The sequence below is a fragment of the Chiloscyllium plagiosum genome, chromosome 2 (assembly GCF_004010195.1).
Source record: "Chiloscyllium plagiosum isolate BGI_BamShark_2017 chromosome 2, ASM401019v2, whole genome shotgun sequence".
NCBI lineage: Eukaryota > Metazoa > Chordata > Chondrichthyes > Orectolobiformes > Hemiscylliidae > Chiloscyllium > Chiloscyllium plagiosum.
In genome coordinates, this window is record NC_057711.1 from 78,136,458 (window position 1) to 78,152,938 (window position 16,481).

Genomic DNA, 16,481 nt, shown 5'->3' on the forward strand with positions numbered 1-16,481 from the left:
TTTCATTTTTTTTTGTTACCAAGTACTAATAGCTAATAGTATTGTGTAAGTTGATAGAAAACAGATATGAGCAGTCACTTAACAAAACAAAGCAACATATGAATATTTCCTAAACAACTGCAAATTAAATTGACATCTATGAACTGAAACTTAAAATGAAAATAAAAATGGAATAAAATTAAATATTCTAGGTATTATTAGCGTTGGTAACGAAGCAGCAGGTATACACACTTGGCCAACTGGAGTGATCCAGAAGCCTTTTGACACAGAGTGCGAACACCCATGTGTCTTCTATATTTGTTTTGCAGGGTCAGGGTCACCCTCACCTTTACCACCCCCCCCCCACCCCACCAACCACCCCTGTAGTTTAGTCCCTGTATTTTGTTTCCAAATTACCTTCTCTACTTTCAAACATTCATCTATGTCCCAAGTTCCTCTGAGCAGTCAAATTTCATTTCCCGATTGTTTATTTAAACATCCTGACAGGCCACCTGAACCGTTCCCCATTTTGGGGGTCATCTCAGCATAACTGATATAAAGAGGTCCTGACACCTGACTTATCCAACGTTTGTCCCATTTTTTTTCCCTGGGCTGAATTTCCAATCTTACTTCTATATACTAGCCCAGTGTTCTGAGTCTCCACACTCAGTTCAGGGTCCTGACCTTCATGTGGGGGACTTCCCCTCTTGACAACCAATCTAAGGCAGAGTGGTCGAGACAGACACAACCATTATTTTTTACCTTATGCACTATGGCCCAGAGCCTCAAACCTAATCCAGTGTCCTCAGTCTCCACACCCACTTCAGAGTCCCAACCTTCATGTGGGTATTGCCCCTCTGAACAACCAACATATATGGAAGCTTCTAGACAGACTGAGTAAGTGATTGTCTGAGTGCCGGTTGCGTGAGATAGATAGGCCATTTAGTAAGAATTACCTTGCTCTCTCTCACGAACCTATCATTCCGTCAACCCCTCACCCCCAGGACTCTGGAGTGACGGAATGTCCGAGTTAAGACAGACACAGTTGAGACAGACACAGTAGTTTTTTTTTAATCTTGTGCATTATGCTCTGGAGCCTCAAGCCTCACTATTAGAGAACTCTGACTTCTGAATTCCAGGGGGAACTCTAACCTCCCTTTCAGTGAACTTATGATTCTGAGGACTCAAACTTCCGAATTCAAAGGGCACTCTAACCTCCTCAAGAACTTATGGTTCTGAAAGAGAACTCATTGGTGTGCAAGTGCATAAGTTAACTCGGACATTCCGTCACTACAGAGTCCTGGGGGTGAGGGGTTGACGGAGTAATAGGTTCATGAGAGAGAGCAAGGTAACTCTTACTAAATGGCCTTCTCACGCAACCGGCACTCAGACAATCACTTACTCAGTCTGTCTAGAAGCTCCCATATATGTTGGAACCCCCCCACTGCCACTAAATGTTAGGTTCATTTTTTCGAGATTCTTATACTTGATGCAATTGCAGTGTGCCAACTTCTGTGAACAGCCAAAATTCATTAAGTACAAGTTTTGGAGGATCATTTAACACTCCTCACAATGCTTGCCAAGCATGTCAAAAAATCTCTCTGAACAAGTGAACAGTCCTCCTTTTTGTACAGGATGTTACATCAGTCAGTAATGCCCACAAGACAACCCCCAGCCACACATACCGTCACATGCCACTCTCACACAGAGTCACATGCCACTCAAAACAATGCAGTGACCTGATTATCTCCAGAAACAATGTGATGTAAATCATCCCTTCAATCTTATTTTTATGTGCAGGGTATAGTCAGAATTTTGACTGCAATGTTCTTATTGATTCTGAATAGAAGATCATAATGTAAACTTACTCTGAAGAGGAGGAGATGACAATGTATTTTTTTTTACATTGTACCTGCAAGACAGAGAAACATACCACCCTACCCCAGGGACATCCAATTTCTTGAAGGTCAGCAGAGCAAATTAACCCCTTAACATTTCACCACAGCTCGTGTTGCTGAATGTAATAGGATTTCAATCCCACGTGAGCAGTTGTAGATATGTACAATGATGATGTGAAAATCAAGAGCACCCATCTGTAAGGTACTCATAAACTTTTAGGCTTCATTATATTTGCTGTGCCTTCCGAAAATTAATCAGTGATTAACTGCTTTCAAAAAAATCAATTTTTAAAAGATTTCTTGGCTTAGGGCACAGATAGAAAGAATGAAAATGAGAAAGATGTGCTGTGTTATCGGAGTTTAGGTGGTGGGTTCAAGGCCCTGTATGTCATAGTAGTTGGCAGTTGAAATGGAGGAAACCATGCTGCTCAATAATAGTTGAAGAGTGACAAAGCTAGAATCATGGTAATGGTGACTTGGGAGAAAAGTCAAGCCATAACCTTACAAAGTCATATTCAATTAATCATACTTCATCAGTGCCCTCAGACCCTGACATCAACACCACCGCTACATCTGTCTCACCAGATCAGACCAACTAGAGCTGGAAACAATACAGCTGTGAAGAGTAGCTGACTCAATATTTACTCTGGACCTCAAAATGATTTATGGCAGCCTCGTTTCTATACATACTCTTTCATAAGTCAGTACTCCTCCATATTGACAATACTTGAAACAGGCACTGAAAATAGCAAAGGCTCAATGTATTCTGCAATGGCTATAACAGAGACTCAGTAGCAGCACTACTGACAGCATTGACAAAGTCCAGTAAAGCACTATTTATCAAACTGCCTTGTGACAATTGGTGAAAAGGATCAACACAAGAAAAAATAACGACATCACCTCATTCCCAATCTTTCTGTCACAGATGCACATGAAACACTGCATCAGCCTTGTGAAGGTGAAATCTCACATTCACAGTGAGGACGTTGTGCACCATGTTTTATCTATGTGCTAGATCAGACAAATTCAGATCAAATCTAGCAGTTCAAATCTGAGGATCCATGAGACACTGATGGATATTAGAAATCTGTAATTTTAAGGGCTGCTATCTCTCTCATTCTATCATTACCATTAAGTTATGAGATGCATGTTGGTTTGGTGAGGATTTGGAGAGAATGGAGCAGCAAAAGACTTAACTAAAAGTGAGGTGCCAATGTGTTGAAGCTACAAACATGTAAAAACAGTAGAAGTAGCATATTTATAAACAGGCTGAAACCATTAGACCCAGTGAGTCCTTGATGCTTCTCTGTTGAGTGATACCACAACCAATGGATCAGATTAAAGCCCTGCAATTCTGCGAAAGTGTGTCACGATTGGTAACAAGTAAACAACTAACACAACATTCTTTTATCATCTCATGAAAGAGAAAATCTGATCTGTTTATCTTTTTTGGGACTCACTTCTTACCTGGTGTGCATCTATTAAATTATTGCTGCTTTTAATGTTTAAAAATGAATGAACTCACTCTTTTGTCCATTCAAGAAAGCTTGGTTAAATTGGTTGCTTTTAAAATCTAAATTCCTTTTGCCTGGAAGAAAAATTTCCACACGGAAATGGATCCTTTTTAAATTAACCTTTTTGCAACCAACCTCGGGGACAAGTGAATCCAAAGGGGGAGTCAGTTCATACCTCAACAGGGAGCTTAAGAATTTGGGAGTAATGTACTTGGAGCTGTAAATATTTGGAAACCTGACCCAGGAACTGATCATAACAGCCTTAAGCCCAGCACGTGTCCACCTTAAGAAATTTAACAGAAGTACATTGTTTTAGCTCTCTTCGTGCTGGAGTACAACACGTGCTTCCTCCCAAAATATAGCCCTCACATTTCTCTGCATAAAACTTCATCTGCCACAAGCAAATTTCTTCAAGTCTGTCACTGCCTTCTGCATAGTGAACAAAACTTACAAGTTTTTGTCACCTACAAGTATGAGTCCGCAATGAGCAATCCCAAGTCTAACTCACTAACGTAGATCAAAGTAAGCAGGACTATGACAAGTGCCTTCCCAAATTTCACACTCCATCTCCCCAGCATTCTCAAAGAGATCTCATTTGGTCCTGGTGACCCAAGTTTTAAATACAACCAGACTTGTTAACACCATTTTTTGTCCATTGAGTAGACAGACCATTGAGAAAAAAGTTTTGTGGATTTTACAAAAGTAATAATTAATTTGTACAAACCAATAGGGAGGACACAAAACACTGTGTGCAGAAAGCAATTAAAACCATTCAGGATGTACAATTTAAATTCATCAGGTTGATGCCAGAGGTAGGGGGAAAAAAACTAAAAAGGAGAGAGACATGGCACAGGGACACTTTCTGTTGGAGAAAAAAAGGCCACGAGATGATTTAAGGGAGATCTTGTTATAATTCCAAAAACTTTTTTGGAGTGTGAAACACTATTCTCGATTTGAAAGAGCTCCCATCTAATGAACGTGGGGGGTGGTGGGGAGCAAAGGAGTAAATAGTATTTGTATACTTACTGGACATATGGCCATAGATTTAAGCACGTCAAATTGGACAAGCTTGTGTAGAGTAGCTAAGGATCACAATTTAAGTACTTACTCATGTTTATTGTTGTGAGGAATGCCTTGGGCTTAAGCAGTGAAAAGATATTATTTATATAAGAAACCATTGCCAAATTCCAAGCACTGATGTAATTGCTGGAACAAGATCCCAGTTACTGTATTAACTGCACACTGTTGCATAATATTTCGTGACAGCTGATGTAAGATCAGATATTACAAAGTATGTTCATTTATTTACACTATTGCACATATGTCTGTTTTGATTAAAATCATACTTTGGGGTTACTGTTGTGTGTTATTTTGAAATTACTTGCATGGAAATTTCCTGAAGGAAGAAACCAAATTAAAATTTTGGAGGTGCCCCTTTCATGATTTAAAAAAAATCACCAGAGGGCACTCAAGTTTAAACTCAAGACATGGGCCTTCATGCCAGAAAATTAGCACGTTTTAGTTTAAAATCTGCAATACTTGGTGTTACTGCATAGTAACAGTGAAATAACAGAAGAAAGCAAATTGAAAATGAGAATGTACACAAAACAAATATGTTCCCCAAACTAGTACTGTAACCCAAGTGCACATCATATTCAGCTCTGAGGAGTTGAAGTGCAAACTTCTCAGCTACTGACTAGATAGTGTATTTACAAAGTTTACTTCCTTTTTCTCTTCAGAGGTGTTTTGTCACTATTCTGCTGAAATTTATTATTTTAGGACAATCTGCAAGACTGAAAAAAAGAACAGCAACTTAAGAGTTATTAGATTTTTACAAAGAACATTTGCAACACATTCCAAACACATCTCAAATGGGGACCTTTTAAGTTCATTGCGAAGTTATAACATTTTGATAAACTAGCAACCATCACTGTTTAGCTGAATGAAATCCTGAGTGCCATTTTTGAGGCAAACCCTCTGAGGATGTGAACGAGGTCTAAAATTTCCTGTAAGAATTCACTCCAAAGGTAACAAATTCTGAATTATTCGTTAAACCAGGCAGAAACTAACATCGCACCAAGCATTTTTGAGAATTACGCCTGTAGCTCAATGAGTAGCAGGGGAAGAAGGGGTTTTCAGTTCAGTCCGAGTGGACAGGGAGCCAGCTGATTAGGACATGTTCTGGTGAATCATATAACTAGGGTCATAGATTGGGCTTCCAACTAAAAGATGGCTGTGTGTATGTGTGCAGAAGGCAGAAAGGATACAGCAAGAGAAACAGGGAGATGTCATGGGTAGGGAGAGAAAGAAGTGGTCATCGAAGCAAGATTTAGAAATCCAAAGAGAAAACTTGAGCAAGAGAGTGGTGGAATGATTAAGGTGAAACCAAGTAGGATTTAGTAGTTTAAAAAAAATTAAAGGCTCTTCATTAGCATGCACAAAACATTTATAACTGAACAAGCAAACTATCTGCACAAATAAAGATCAATGGATTTCATATAATTGCAAGCTGACCAAGTAAACACACCAGGGTACACAACATTTCAAAAACACAAAACAGAATGTAAACTAGGTAACAGGAAAGGAAGACAGAAGTCATCAAAATGATTTTGGATCCTAAGATGCTGCCTGATCTGCTGTGCTTTTCCAGCATCTTGACTGATCTCCACCATCTGCAGTCCTCACTTCCTCCTGGTTGAATTTAACCTCACTGCGAAGCCTCTTCCAAGGATGCCAACCTTGAAAAGATCCTTCTCCTCTGTCTACAAGGATCTCAATGAGTCTCACTCTCTCTCTCACTGTACCTCCCCTCCCCCCCCAGGTCATCATCTCTGCGCTGAAGCTCTTACCCCCAGCCCCACATCCCTCCCATTTATCTCTCAGCCCCCCTGAGCAACAAGCCTCATTCCTGATGAAGGGCTTATGTCCGAAAAGTTGATTCTCCTGTTCCCCAGATGCTGCCTGACCTGATGTGCTTTTCCAGCATCACACTCTCAACTCGGAAGCAGAGCCAATATGAATGAACATTAGAAATAAAAAGGGTTCGTAACATCTTTGGGAATAATTTATAAAAAGCTTTTAAGAGGAGTTATAGTTTTGTCTAAAGATTAAGCAGAAAATCATTGGAACTCATAAAAGCAAAAAAAGAAGGATTTTATATAGAATAGAAAAATTCAAATTTGCAAAGGTAATCTGGAAGATGAGATTGCAAAATGTGTTTACAATACCTGTACATTGCAACCAAATCAAGGAAAAGTTATTTTAGATCCTTTGTATAATGAGGTGGGATGAATTAGTAATTTATTTTAAATGTTCGTCTAGGAAAACATGTTCCTCAAATTGAAGCTATTCAAGCTGCTCCAAGTAGAGCATTTCAATCAATCCACTGCTCGATTCTCACACGCCTGCATTTCTTTTACTCGTCAGGTGCCAATTCAAATTTTCTTTTGAACGGAGTGTTCCATTTCTACTTCTATAGTCCATGAGTTTCAGGTCATTGCCATTCATTATTTAAAAGTGTTCCTCATATTCCCCCGCATCTTTGACCAATAACGTCTCTTGCCCTTATACCTTTCGATAACGGGAATAGCTTTTGTCGAGATGATCTGAACCTTTCAAAATCTTGTAGCCTTATCATTGTCTCTTTCTTTGGACGAAAATAACCCAACTTACCCAATCTAACATTGCAGCTACACTTCTCCATTCCTGGAATCATTCAGAAACATTTGCTCAGTATCATCATTCGGATCTTCAGAACCAATGTAAATTCTGAGAAATCTTTGCCTCAGAAGGCTACAGAGTCTGGGGTATTAAGTTTTAAGGCTGAGAAAGAGATTTTTAATCCTTGGTGAATCAAGGGCTGTGGGTAAAAAAACAGAAAAGTGGTGTTGAGGATTATCAGATTGAATACGATCTCAGTGAATGCAGAGCAGACTCAAAAGGCGTGAATGGCCCATCTTTGCTCCTATGTCTTAAAGTCTGTGCTTGGAAAAGCAATTCCTCACAGATTGTGTCTTGCCCACATGCAGGAATTACTTTTCTCTCATTGATTTTCTGTGAATGAAATTGCCCATGTTTCTTGGTACTTCTGACAGTAAATCTGCCTACTACAAAGTTGTGCAGGTTAGGTGAATTGGCCATGCTAAATCGCCCATAGTGTTAGATGCATTAGTCAGAGGGAAATGGGTCTGGGTGGGTTACTCTTTGGAGGGTTGGTGTGGACTTGTTGGGACGAAGGCCTGTTTCCACACTGTAGGGAATCGAATATGCCATTCATTTTCATTTACTTTTTTGCAGCCCTTTTCATTCAAATGATTGAACAGCAGCTTCGTTTGCCACAATAACATCTCTTTCAATTTAATTTAATTGTTTAAATAAATATTAACCCATTTGCTGAATTGAGTTTAGGACCTCCCTTTTTGAGATTAGGAATGCATGACATGAGGCACCAAGGGCGCAAAACTACAATAAAATCCAAGGGCACATTTAGAAACGATTTTTTAAAATTTCAATTAAATGGCCCTGCTGCTCAACAGGACTAAAAATGCTTCTGATTACCAGCTGGTATTTGTAAATGTGGTAGTTATAAACTAGACAGAATGAAGTTAAAAATCACACAACACCAGGTTATAGTCCAACAGGTTTAATCGGAAGCACACTAGCTTTCGGAGCGACGCTCCTTCATCAGGTGATAGTGATGAATGTTGTGAGATTTTTAACTTTGTACACCCCAATCCAACACCGGCATCTCCAAATCATAGACAGAATGAAGCATTCTTCTTTCCCAGTAATATGAAACTGTGTAATACACAATTGACAAAAAGGTTTTAATTCACTTTGCAGACATAATTTGACAGACAGTATTTCTGCTGATTGAATGATTTCCTGCTTTCGCATAAATTTAACAAATTTAAATTCTGTTCAATACACTCATGCAGTGACATAGAATCAACTGATAAATGAACAAAATGGAACTGATTAACATAGTTCTGCTGCAGGCAGAAGTTCAGTACAGCAAACATTGAAACCAGTTTTTCAAACGATAATAAAAAACCAAAAACAAACAAATTGAAGATCATCTTAGTGCAGAAAATGAATAATTATGTCAATTCTGCCAAAGACACATTAATATAAACTGAATTAAAACATTTGTTATTGCATTTCAATGATAGACCAGCATCACAAAATTATTTAACTCTTAACAACCAAGTGTAAAAACAGACCACTCAGTCAGAATTCTTAATTTTAAACATAAACTAGTCAGTGAGAGCTCCTCAGAAGGAAAAGTAGTAACTATTCTATATCTGCCTAATTAATAGCCCAGTAACTATTTAAGGATTAGATGCAGACTAATCAGATGGAAATAGGGGCTATATTACTTCTAGACTTCAATAATTTAGCAACAGCACAAGCAAGGAACCAAACCAAAGTCTGCATTCAGACAATATTGGATTGAATTTGGGAGTATACTGGAGGGTATTACTCAAAAATAGTATCAAGGATGAATGGTCACCTGGGTATCCAAAATAATAGGTGTAAATATAAATGTCCAAGATGCATCAATAAAAACGTTAAGGATGATGAAGAAATTTACAAAACCTGTAACAGGTTAAGAGGGTGATTTTCAGAAGACACACAGGATTACACAAGATTTGGAGATGCCGGTGTTGGACTGGGGTGTACAAAGTTAAAAATCACACAACACCAGGTTATAGGCCAACAGGTTTAATTGGAAGTACATTAGCTTTCGGAGCGACGCTCCTTCATCAGGTAATTGTGGATCACCTGTTTTATAAACATACTTTTGCTTTTACCTTTCCTACATTCATTGACCTGTATGACACCAAACATAGTGCATAAACTAAGTTCTGTAGCACTTGAACGAAGGGTCATAAACCTGAAATGTGAACTCCATCTCTCTTTCACCAGATGTTGCCACATCTAATTCCAATACATGGTATTTAAATTCAGTTTTGCAGCATCCAGGGTCATGTTCTGAAGAGTCACATCGAAGCATTAATACACCTTATCTCTCCACAAATGCTGCCAGACTTGTTGAGTTTTGTTGGTTTTATTTCAGATTTCAAGCTTCCGCAGTGTTTTGCTTTCATCTGAAGTAGTGCATGTAATTAGCACCAAAATAGTTGTGGCAAAGGGAAAATCATGTATACAATGTCAAACAGGTAAAGTAAAAGATATATAAAAAGAGGGTATCAACTAACAACACAATCACACTGTTGTTCAATTATATTTCAATCAAAATTTTAAATGGGCCTCAACTACTTACCTGGCAAGATGCTCTCGCTTCTAACTTTTCCTTACACTATAGCATCGGCCCCACAGAGATGTAGATTTGTCTGTAATGGTCGGAAACTTTTTGAACAGAGTGCATCAAGCTTATTTGGTAAAAACAATGACTGCAGATGCTGGAAACCAGATTCTGGATCAGTGGTGCTGGAAGAGCACAGCAGTTCAGGCAGCATTCGAGGACAGGCAAAATCCGAGGACAGGCAAAATCGACGTTTCGGGCAAAAGCCCTTCATCAGGAATATTTATTCCTGATGAAGGGCTTTTGCCCGAAACATCGATTTTGCCTGTCCTCGGATGCTGCCTGAACTGCTGTGCTCTTCCAGCACCACTGATCCAGAATGCAACAAGCTTATTGCCTACTAAGAGCTGTGCATCAAAGTCTTTTTGCAACTACTTCTACATAATATTGAAGGCATGATTTAATTAGAAGTTCTTCCTTCAATGGATTAAACACATGTAGGTGTTTGTCCTACCATAGGAATGGCAGATCTTCCTACAATAATTCCTGCATGGAAATGCCTTCTCAGAAAATAATGTCATGCAAGCAAGGAAGTTGAATGGACCTAGAAATCTTTGGAGATCATCTAATCTGAGGTTTTGCCACCCAAACGATATCTTAAATTTTCCCAGCATCCAAGCAGATACTGACCACGAATAAATGAAACAATTTAAGTGTATGGCCTAGGTACCTTAATGGAGCATTTTTTGGTGAAAAAGAAGCCTTGCATCAGTCTCAATTAGCAAGTGTAGGTTCAATCATGCTCTTCTTTCATGCTTCCAACTGGGAGTGACCCATCCACAATACAAAGAGTTAGTAATTAATTCTATTATCAGCTCCACACAATGCTGAAGTATATCCTTCTTACACAACAACGCCAACAGTTAAAAAAGTACCTGCTGAAAAAGGAGTTTGAAATGATAACTTTTGGGACTCTCTTCACAAGTGAATGGAACAATTGTTTTTTGCATTTAGTTTGGAAAAGCATTTCATGTCAACAAACATCAGATCTAGTTGTTTTCACTATAGCATCTTACGAGAATCTCTCTTTAAAACTATGTTTAGCTTCCTTGCAGTAATGGCAGAACTGCACCAGTCTGCCATTCTGTGCTCAGCAAATTATCATTTTTCCATTTTTGTTTTCCATTCCATCTGGTTCAATCAACTATGATGCTCTAATTGGCATGCTGCATTTTGTGGTGCATTGAATGATGACATTTTTTAATGGACAACTGTGTAGAACCTCTAAATGGACCATGTTAACTCATTAAACCTGCATTCCTCATTGGGGAACACAGGTACATTTCTGTTGGACCATAACATGTCACAGGTTTCATAGAGATAGAGATTTTCAGCATGGATACACACCCTTCAGTCCAACTCGTCCATGCCGACCAGATAACCCAACCCAATCTAGTCCCACCAGCCAGCACCTGGTCCATATGCCTCCAAACTCCTCCTGTTCATATACCAATCCAAATGCCTTTCAAATGTTGCAATTGTACCTGCCTCCACCACTTCCTCTGGCAGCTCTTTCCATACAAGTACCACCCTCTGTGTGAAAAAGTTGCCCCTTAGGTTTCTTTTATATCTTTCCCCTCTCACCCTAAACCGATGCCCCCTAGTTCTGGACTCCACGACCCCAAGGAAAAGACTGTGCCTATTTATCCTATCCATGCCCCTCATAATTTTGTAAACCTCGATAAGGTCACCCCTCATCCACCAACACTCCAGGGAAAACAGCCCCAGCCTTTTCAGCCTCTCTCTATAGCTCAAATCCTCCAACCCTGGCAACATCCTTGTAAATCTTTTCTGAATCCTTTCAAGTTTCACAACATCTTTCCAATAGGAAGGAGACCAGAATGCACACAATATTCCAACAGTGGCCTAACCAATGTCCTGTACAGATGCAACATGACCTCCCAACTCCTGTACTCAATACTCTGACCAATAAAGGAAAGCATACCAACCGCCGCCTTCACTATCCTATCTACCTGCGACTCCACTTTCAAGGAGCTATGAACCTGCACTCCAAGGTCTCTTTGTTCAGCAACACTCCCTTGGACCTTATCATTAAGTGTATACATCCTGCTAAGATTTGCTTTCCCAAAATGCAGCACCTCGCATTTATCTGAATTAAACTCCATCTGCCACTTCAGCCCATTGGCCCATCTGGTCCAGATCCTGTTGTAATTGGAGGTAATCCTCTTCGCTATCCACTACACCTCCAATTTTAGTATCATCTGCAAACTTACTAACTGTATCTCTTATGCTCGCATCCAAATCATTTATGTAAGTGACAAAAAGTAGAGGACCCAGCACCGATCCTTGTGACACTCCACTGGTCACAGGCCTCCAGTCTGAAAAACAACCCTCCACCACCACCACCACCCTCTGACTTCTATCTTTGAGCTAGTTCTGTATCCAACTGGCTAGTTGTCCCTGTATTCCATGAGATTTAACTTTGCTAATCAGTCTTCCATGGGGAACCTTGTCAAACACCTTAGTGAAGTCCATATGGATCATATCTACTGCTCTGCCCTCATCAATCCTCTTTGTTACTTCTTTAAAAAACTCAATCAAGTTTCACTTGTGGGTTGGTCTACAGACTTCCATTCCTTTTGATATAGGTCCTCAATTGTGGCTAAGATAGAATATTTTGGCACTTTCACTATTGTCAACCTTCTTTCTCAATTGACATGATATTAAAGTGTTAATTTGCTCAGCTGACCTGCAGGAAATTGAATGCCCCAAGGCTAGGGTGGGATGCCTCTGACTTACAGGTAGATTGTAAGGAATTTACATTTCCATCCCTTGCCATTCAGAGCTATTTGCGTCAACTTCATCCTATTCAAAATCACTGAAAACATGGCAGTTGGAATTTTGACTACTCCCGATTCACAACAGATTTGACCATTAAGGGATGATTTACATTATATTGTTTCTGGGAACAATGTGGTCACTGCATTGTGTCTGGAGTGGCATGTGACTGTGGAGGAGTGACTGTGCATCACAGTCAGTGATGCCCAAAGATTTTATCTAAGTGAAAAACGGTTTCCTTTGTTCAGAGAGATCCCTGGCATGGCTTCGCAAGCATGGCGAAGAATGTTAAGGGTTTCTCCAAAAGCCTGTACTGTGCTCAATACAATTTTGCATGTTCATAGAAGTTGGCATCAGCAGTTACATCAAGTGTGTAAGAATCTCAAGAAAAAAGACCTAACATTTGGTGGCAGCAGTGGGATTCCAACATACACAGAACTTACAGGTGGACTGAATAAGTGATCACCTGCATGCATGGATGGGCACACAAGGTAAGATTTACCTTGATCTCTCTCCTTAACCCACCACTCAAGTCAACCCCTTGACCCCTAGGACTCTGTGGTGAACTAATCTCTAAAGTAACTTACACACTTGCACACCAACGAATTCGCTTTCAGAATCAAAAGTTACTGGGAAGGGAGGGTAAAGCCCCCTGGAATTGAGAGGTAAAAGATCCCCTGGGGAAAAGGAGGTTGAAGTCATAGAGATGTACAGCACAGACACAGACCCAGACCCTTCAGTCCAACCCATTCATGCCGACCAGATATCCCAACCCAATCTAGTCCCACCTGCCAGCACCCGGCCCATATTTCTCCATGGTTTGAGGCTCCTGAACATAGTGCATAAGATAAAAGATAACAACTGTAGTGTCTGTCTCAATCACCCTGCCTGCAACCAGTTTTTAAGAAGGGAAATCCCCCCACACAAAGGTCAGGACCCTGAAATGGGTGTGGCGACTGAAGACACTGGACTAGTACAGAGAGATAAGTTAGGAAGTTGAGACTTGAGAAGTGGGACAAGAATTCCAATTACAGGTTTTAAATGCAACAGTGTTTTATTTGCATAAGTCTAGTCAGAGCTCTTGATGAGTTTTGTTATTGTAACTTAAACAATAAACTATTGCTATCTAAACAGTAGATCAAAAATTCACGTGGAAAAGGTTGATGATTATGTCATAATCAGTCAGTCAATCAAGACCAAGAATTACTACTGAAATATTAAGTGATGCCTCTTCGTTGGTTTACATTTTGTTGTCTGTGTTCACTGTGTATGGTCAAAATTTGAAGATGCTTAATACACCAGGCAAACTGTTGAAAAATGTTAAAGACTTCCAGCATTTTTTTAAAACCCAAGAAGAATGATGACCTGATACAAAAGCATTGTCTTTATTTGGGGAATAAGGAATGAATTAGCAGAATATTTGTAATTACAGGGAATTGTAATTTTGCAAGGATGGTGAAACTCAAAATCCTTTTAAGTAACTGTTTTGCCTCATCTGAAATAGGATCTCAATTCAATGTGTTTTGTAGGGAAGATTTTGTTTTTACATTATTATAAACATTATGTCCTTTTTAAAAATTAGGAAACACATAACCTTAAAACAAATTGATTAAGGGCCTTGAGCTCCTAACTGGTTTGAAATTCTACAATGCCTGTTTCAAAAAACAATTGTCACTGGTCATGCTTTAGCCAGATGAGGGTATTATATTAAATTACCTTTGATGCTTTTTTTAAATGCAGAGTGTTCACAAAAAGAAGTGCATTTTAATTTTGATGTTTTGTTAAGATGTAAATAATATTAGAACTTGAAGCTAAGCTGCTTCAGTTCTGTCAATTATTGTTAAGAATTTGTTGGCCCCTTTCATATTGCAAATTCAACTAATGTTGATCTCTCCCGAAATTGTACATGGTTATTACTAAGCTGGTAGCACCATCCAAGTGGTTATCAGTGAATGATAAAAGGAGGGAATGAGATATTAAAGGGTTAATTTGCTCTGCTAACCTGCAGGAAATTGGATGTCCCCAAGGGAGGGTGGTATGTCTCTGTCTTACAGGTAGATTGTAAGGAATTTACATTCCCATCCCTTGCCATTCACATGGCCATTTCCTAGTTATTCAGAGAGAATTTACATGGCCACCTCTTGCCATTCAGAACCATTTGCATAATCATCCTATTCAAAATCAATAAGGGCATTACAGTTGAAATTTTGATTACTGTGTAGTTTTTAAAAAAATAGATTTCACAACAGATTTGACCATTAAGGGATGACTTACATTATATTGTTTCTGGAAATGATGTGGTCACTGCATTGTGTCTTGAGTGGCATGTGACTGTGGGGGAGTGACAAGAGGGCTGTCTTGTGGGCATTACTGACTGCGATGCAAAAATTTTGTCTAAGGGAGGAACTGTTTCCTTTGTTCAGAGAAATCCCTTGACATGGCTTCGCAAGCATTTCAAAATGTGTTAAAGGGTGTCTCCAGAAAGCTTGTACTGTACTATACTTAATAAAATCTTGGTTATTCACAGAAGTTGGCGTCTACAGTTGCATCAAGTGTGCAAGAATCTCAGGGAGGAAAAAAGAACCTAACAGACACCTGCCAGACTTGCTGGGGTAGAGGATCTGGTGTATTCTGAAATCTTCCATTCTGTTAACTGAATCTAAAAGGTGACTGTAAAATAACTATTTCATTGTATCATCTTGATCCTCATCATCTATTTTGGTCTGAAGAACCCCTATTTCATACATGGACCTGTGCTTTTGGTGATTTCTCACCTGCTTTCTCCTCTAGTTAACATGCTTCTGCAATGTAGAACTGCCCACTTTAGGTAATCAGCGTTCCTGCTGCTGGACATTTTGCAAAGTTGAACCAGTGCCGTCTATATCCACAGGCTCTGCACATCAGCATATGCTGGACACTTTTGATTTATGGGAAAGTCACAATTACAGCTTACCTTGCTCTGTCTGGACACCTTGGATATAGCATCATTAGGCATTAAAGACCAAAACATTTGTAAACACCATCATCTAGTGCCAATGCCTTGTATTGGTGTATGTTGCAGCATTTCTATGCACAGTGTCATTTTGTCTTTGCCCTTTCTCTGCAATGGTTAATAAATTTGTCTCGACACTCACTGGCTTTTTGTTTGTATCACATAAACTTCAAGCGGTATACACTGAATTCACTTCAACCTTCGCCATCAGACAGAACAAAATGAATTAATTCTGCACAGTCTTACTTTTCACTGGAGCTAACTTGTAGTTTGCCTCTCTAGGTCTTTCACCTTGTGGTCTTGGAAGCTTCGTGTCTCCTGAAACATGAAATACTTTCTCGGCCAACTCTGGAAATCTGGCAATGATCACTTCAATCTTTTGTTCTTTTCCACACTAAGGAGCATTTGTTGCTTTAAGAAGATGCCACCTCCCGAACTGTGCTGTTGCTTTTTGCTTGCAGGTGAGAAGCAAATGTTGCAATGCATGAAGAACCCCTCACCAGGTCCCAGTGCTGCTATGAACTCTGCAGCTGAAACTGCTATTGCTTTTCTGTGCTATCTCAGGCTAAGTAAGGAGTGTTACCCTGCCATGTGGAAATGATATTCTAGTCACAAGTACTTCAAGCACTTTAAATCAGCATTTTCAGCTACAACTGTATGGTGTTGGCTCATTATTACTCCCACCATGTTGAATTCTCTCTTTCTGGGCTAACACAAATGAAGCTGAAGCCAGACATACAGGTTAAACATAGACCTTTAATGAAGGTTCCTTTTGTACCTGCTCGTGTGCAGACCAAATAACTAAGATAGCTCCTGCATTACATGACAGCATGAATTACAGTGAAGTCCTAACTTCACATAATCGCACATGTAAATTAGCATCTTTACATTTTAGCAAACATGCCACTGCAACAATTACTGCACTTTATTTTGCATTGGTGGAAGACACTGGCTTCTAGAGACATCTGAGA

General features: G+C 39.5%; 1 protein-coding gene across 1 annotated transcript in view; it reads right to left on the bottom strand.

Annotated features, from left to right (window-relative positions):
* Window positions 1–16,481, bottom strand: part of LOC122561122 (guanine nucleotide-binding protein subunit alpha-14) — a 169,315-nt gene that overhangs the window by 47,110 nt on the left and 105,724 nt on the right. The window lies entirely within an intron of this gene.